This window comes from Schistocerca nitens, chromosome 8, assembly GCF_023898315.1.
Source record: "Schistocerca nitens isolate TAMUIC-IGC-003100 chromosome 8, iqSchNite1.1, whole genome shotgun sequence".
Taxonomy (NCBI): domain Eukaryota; kingdom Metazoa; phylum Arthropoda; class Insecta; order Orthoptera; family Acrididae; genus Schistocerca; species Schistocerca nitens.
In genome coordinates this window covers 507,382,657-507,388,656 of record NC_064621.1, presented here as the reverse complement: position 1 = coordinate 507,388,656, position 6,000 = coordinate 507,382,657, and positions in this window count along the sequence as shown.

The window sequence follows — 6,000 nt, the reverse complement described above, 5'->3', positions numbered from 1 at the left end:
TTCAGTATAAATGGTATTTGAAATTTCTTGTCTTATTGAAGAAGAACCGTGCCAGATGTGTACGTTGAGTTACACTTCCACACACAGAACAGTGACACTTGTGCTTTGGTCTCGTAGGTTTTATAGTTGCTGGGGACTTAATTAATTAATTGTGTTAATGAAAATTTCCATTTCATTGTTTGTTATTGTTCTATGCAGTCAGATAGCGTAATAATACTAGTCAGGGCCAACCGTTTACGAGACTTCGTAATCGGACATACAGCGACAAAAAAAAATTAAAAGTATTTGCATTCTCAGATAATTAAGCCCCCATGCAGTGTGTGATGTCCTTCGGTTAGTTAGGTTTAAGTAGTTCTAAGTTCTAGGGGACTTATGACCTAAGATGTTGAGTCCCATAGTGCTCAGAGCCATTTGAACCATTTTTAAGTAGTTCTAAGTTCTAGGGGACTGATGATCACAGAAGTTTAGTCCCATACTGCTCAGAGCCATTTGAACCCGTTTTGAAAATCTCCCGAATCAGGTAACATACCAATATAAGTAGTGAGGTGTGTGTCTAATATGTTAAGGGAATGTTTGAGTAATTTTTTTAATGAGCGCACGTTACAGGGAGAAGAAGTGCCCCAGGAATGGAATTTGGCACCTCTAAGTCATCGTGGCGTCATTGTTACAAACTCTGTCGGTAGGCTGAATGGTTGGGTCCGAAAAGAAAATATACATGGGATGTCGATGGGCGTTAAAGAGGAAAGTGATAGCGAAAGCGAAGGTCTGGCAATGATAATATTTTTGCTTTAAGACAACTTATGGCAAAAAGACTGAAAATGAATCTTTGTAGCCATCTAGTGTTAATAGATCTCGAGAAGGCGTATAATACAGTGCCGCTGAAGAAGCTGAAGTCGTGAGAGAGATGGGTTTGGAAATACATATCTTAGAAGGATATGCAACCTATACAAGTATGCTGAGTGTATAATCAAAGTAGGAAACAAAATTTCGTCACAGCGTTTGAAAAGTACAAAAAGACTGAAGTAGGGAGGCTGCCAGTCTCGTACATAGTTAAAATACACATTCAGAAAACCTTTCTTCTGGAGTACCAGATGTACAGGAATGGATATTTCCATAACAAATGATAAATGTACGTACAACTGGTTCTTTTCAGATGATCAGGTTGTGGTAGCTAGTGAAGAGGGTGATAACTGGTTTTTGCTAAGAAAATAATTAGAAGAATATGATAGTGGAAATTGGGAATAAATGTTTAAAAGACTGGGGGTTGTAGAAATGGACTCTTCCAGAAGATCTTGTGGAATATCTCGTTCAGTCCACATGAGAAAGCATGGGCCAGTCACATTAATGTGACGACCGCCTATGTTAGAAGTCAAAGTAAATAATCGCTCACAGACGGCGCATGGCAGCACTAGAAATGGAAGGTATATAAAGCTTGTCGAGGGGGACACGGGAAATAGTGCAGCCATTGTCGTAATGCGGAAACGGAGTTAGTTATCGGTTTTCTACTAGGAAATGATCATTGAGTTTCAGTATTTCCGAAACGGCTAAGATGTAAACTGCTCCTGTGCTACAGTGTTAAAGTATAGCGTGCATGGAAAAATGGCGATATTCAAAAGTGGCGCCGATGAAACTGTGGTGCACCATGGGCTGTAGATGAAGAGGTTGAATGATGGCTACGGAAATGTGTATGGGCGAATAGACGTGCAGCTGTTGAGCAACTGGCCGTGCAGACGAACCCAGGGCGTACCAACAGAGCCTCCTCAACGACCATTCAGTGAATGTTGATGTGTATGGGTCTCCACAGTAGCACTTGGTTCATGCACCCATGCTGACTGCTGTTCTTTGGCGATGAAAGATGGAATGCCAGTACCGCTACGGGATGTCCACTGAGGGGTGATAGGTGGACTTTTCAGATGAATAACGTTTTATCCACCATTGGACAGATGGTTGTTGGATCGTCAAAACGGTCCAGGCCGGAGGAGGGAGTGTTATACTCTAGGATACGTTTCTGTGGCATTCCCTGGGTTATCTTCTCATTCTGGGAGGTACAATGGATCAACGCAAGTCTAGCCTTGAGGACCACGTCCACCCGTATATGCAGTTTGTCTTCCCTTGACATGATTGTCTCTACAAGCAGGACAATGAAATGTGTCACACGGCTCGTAGTGTTGTAACAGCTCCATGTAAGCCGCTACATGGCTCGACCCCACAACTAAAGACACCTGAGTGCCCTTCCGACACTCAGGGAAGAGCCTGATGATAATGAGTAAGATAGGGTTATTTAAATATAGTCGATCATTTCTAATATTAGATATGGTAATTGTCTGCAAAGTGTGAATGCGAACGTATGATGAGGTATGCGTGAGATGTCGGCTGTGGGTGTGCTATAGGCATAGTCGAAGTGTAGCCAACCTCGAATCTAGTAGAGCGCGACTGCACTGGACCAGTGAGGCATAAGCTCCACGCGCGTCATTGGCGCTCGTTAGGTTGGCAAATAACCGTGTGCGGTATCTCTGAGTCCTTGCGGCCCCGATGTGTGGACCCGGACGAGGGAGACCGTATCGGGGTTGTTGCTGGGAAGACGTGGGTGAGTAAGCACGCTCTGCTCTATCGCTCCGATAGTTAGCGAAGATTTAGAATTCCATGTTCACTTTGAACTTGGAAGCAGCTTCCCTGCTGAGGAAAGCCACTATGGTATTTCCTAGAATCATTTCGGTTAGGAGAGATAGGGAGATGATTTCGTTGCCAAGTAATTTAATGGGAATTTGTGTTCACTGCACTTGGGAGTGAACAGGCGCTCATTGCCGAGTAATACTCAGAATTGCTCAATTTGCATTTCAGTGTGAGTGTGAAGTATATATCTACATCTACATCTATACTCCGCGAGCCACCTTACGGTGTGTGGCGGAGGGTACTTATTGTACCACTATCTGATCCCCCCTTCCCTGTTCCATTCACGAATTGTGCGTGGGAAGAACGACTGCTTGTAAGTCTCCGTATTTGCTCTAATTTCTCGGATCTTTTCGTTGTGATCATTACGCGAGATATATGTGGGCGGTAGTAATATGTTGCCCATCTCTTCCCGGAATGTGCTCTCTCGTAATTTCGATAATAAACCTCTCCGTATTGCGTAACGCCTTTCTTGAAGTGTCCGCCACTGGAGCTTGTTCAGCATCTCCGTAACGCTCTCGCGCTGACTAAATGTCCCCATGACGAATCGCGCTGCTTTTCGCTGGATCATGTCTATCTCTTCTATTAATCCAACCTGGTAAGGGTCCCATACTGATGAGCAATACTCAAGAATCGGACGAACAAGCGTTTTGTAAGCTACTTCTTTCGTCGATGAGTCACATTTTCTTAGAATTCTTCCTATGAATCTCAACCTGGCGCCTGCTTTTCCCACTATTTGTTTTATGTGATCATTCCACTTCAGATCGCTCCGGATAGTAACTCCTAAGTATTTTACGGTCGTTACCGCTTCCAATGATTTACCACCTATGGCATAATCGTACTGGAATGGATTTCTGCCCCTATGTATGCGCATTATATTACATTTATCTACGTTTAGGGAAAGCTGCCAGCTGTCGCACCATTCATTAATCCTCTGCAGGTCTTCCTGGAGTACGTACGAGTCTTCTGATGTTGCTACTTTCTTGTAGACAACCGTGTCATCTGCAAATAGCCTCACGGAGCTACCGATGTTGTCAACTAAGTCATTTATGTATATTGTAAACAATAAAGGTCCTATCACGCTTCCTTGCGGTACTCCCGAAATTACCTCTACATCTGCAGATTTTGAACCGTTAAGAATGACATGCTGTGTTCTTTCTTCTAGGAAATCCTGAATCCAATCACAAACCTGGTCCGATATTCCGTAAGCACGTATTTTTTTCACTAAACGTAAGTGCGGAACCGTATCAAATGCCTTCCTGAAGTCCAGGAATACGGCATCAATCTGCTCGCCAGTGTCTACGGCACTGTGAATTTCTTGGGCAAATAGGGCGAGCTGGGTTTCACATGATCTCTGTTTGCGGAATCCATGTTGGTTATGATGAAGGAGATTTGTATTATCTAAGAACGTCATAATACGAGAACACAAAACATGTTCCATTATTCTACAACAGATTGACGTAAGTGAAATAGGCCTATAATTATTCGCATCTGATTTATGACCCTTCTTGAAAATGGGAACGACCTGTGCTTTCTTCCAGTCGCTAGGTACTTTACGTTCTTCCAGAGATCTACGATAAATTGCTGATAGAAAGGGGGCAAGTTCTTTAGCATAATCACTGTAGAATCTTAAGGGTATCTCGTCTGGTCCGGATGCTTTTCCGCTACTAAGTGATAGCAGTTGTTTTTCAATTCCGATATCGTTTATTTCAATATTTTCCATTTTGGCGTCCGTGCGACGGCTGAAGTCAGGGACCGTGTTACGATTTTCCGCAGTGAAACAGTTTCGGAACACTGAATTCAGTATTTCTGCCTTTCTTCGGTCGTCCTCTGTTTCGGTGCCATCGTGGTCAACGAGTGACTGAATAGGGGATTTAGATCCGCTTACCGATTTTACATATGACCAAAACTTTTTAGGGTTCTTGTTTAGATTGTTTGCCAATGTTTTATGTTCGAATTCGTTGAATGCTTCTCTCATTGCTCTCTTTACGCTCTTTTTCGCTTCGTTCAGCTTTTCCTTATCAGCTATGATTCGACTACTCTTAAACCTATGGTGAAGCTTTCTTTGTTTCCGTAGTACCTTTCGTACATGATTGTTATACCACGGTGGATCTTTCCCCTCGCTTTGGACCTTAGTCGGTACGAACTTATCTAAGGCGTACTGGACGATGTTTCTGAATTTTTTCCATTTTTGTTCCACATCCTCTTCCTCAGAAATGAACGTTTGATGGTGGTCACTCAGATATTCTGCGATTTGTGCCCTATCACTCTTGTTAAGCAAATAGATTTTCTTTCCTTTCTTGGCATTTCTTATTACACTTGTAGTCATTGATGCAACCACTGACTTATGATCACTGATACCCTCTTCTACATTCACGGAGTCGAAAAGTTCCGGTCTATTTGTTGCTATGAGGTCTAAAACGTTAGCTTCACGAGTTGGTTCTCTAACTATCTGCTCGAAGTAATTCTCGGACAAGGCAGTCAGGATAATGTCACAAGAGTCTCTGTCCCTGGCTCCAGTTCTGATTGTGTGACTATCCCATTCTATACCTGGTAGATTGAAGTCTCCCCCTATTACAATAGTATGATCACGAAACTTCTTCACGACGTTCTGCAGGTTCTCTCTGAGGCGCTCAACTACTACGGTTGCTGATGCAGGTGGCCTATAGAAGCATCCGACTATCATATCTGACCCACCTTTGATACTTAACTTAACCCAGATTATTTCACATTCGCATTCGCTAATAACTTCACTGGATATTATTGAATTCTTTACTGCTATAAATACTCCTCCACCATTGGCGTTTATCCTATCCTTGCGGTATATATTCCATTCTGTGTCTAGGATTTCGTTACTGTTCACTTCCGGTTTTAACCAACTTTCCGTTCCTAATACTATATGCGCACTATTTCCTTCAATAAGAGATACTAATTCAGGAACCTTGCCCTGGATACTCCTGCAGTTTACCAATATTACGTTAACTTTTCCTGTTTTTGGTCTCTGAGGACGGACGTTCTTTATCAACGATGATAATGTTCTCTCTGGTAAGCCGTCAGGTATTTTATCGTTTCGCCCAAGGGGGGGTCCCTCTAACCTAAAAAACCCCCGTGTGCACGCCACACGTACTCTGCTACCCTAGTAGCTGCTTCCGGTGTGTAGTGCACGCCTGACCTGTCTAGGGGGGCCCTACAGTTCTCCACCCAATAACGGAGGTCGATGAATTTGCAACCATTATAGTCGCAGAGTCGTCTGAGCCTCTGGTTTAGACCCTCCACACGGCTCCAAACCAGAGGACCGCGATCGACTCTGGGCACTATGCTGCAGATATT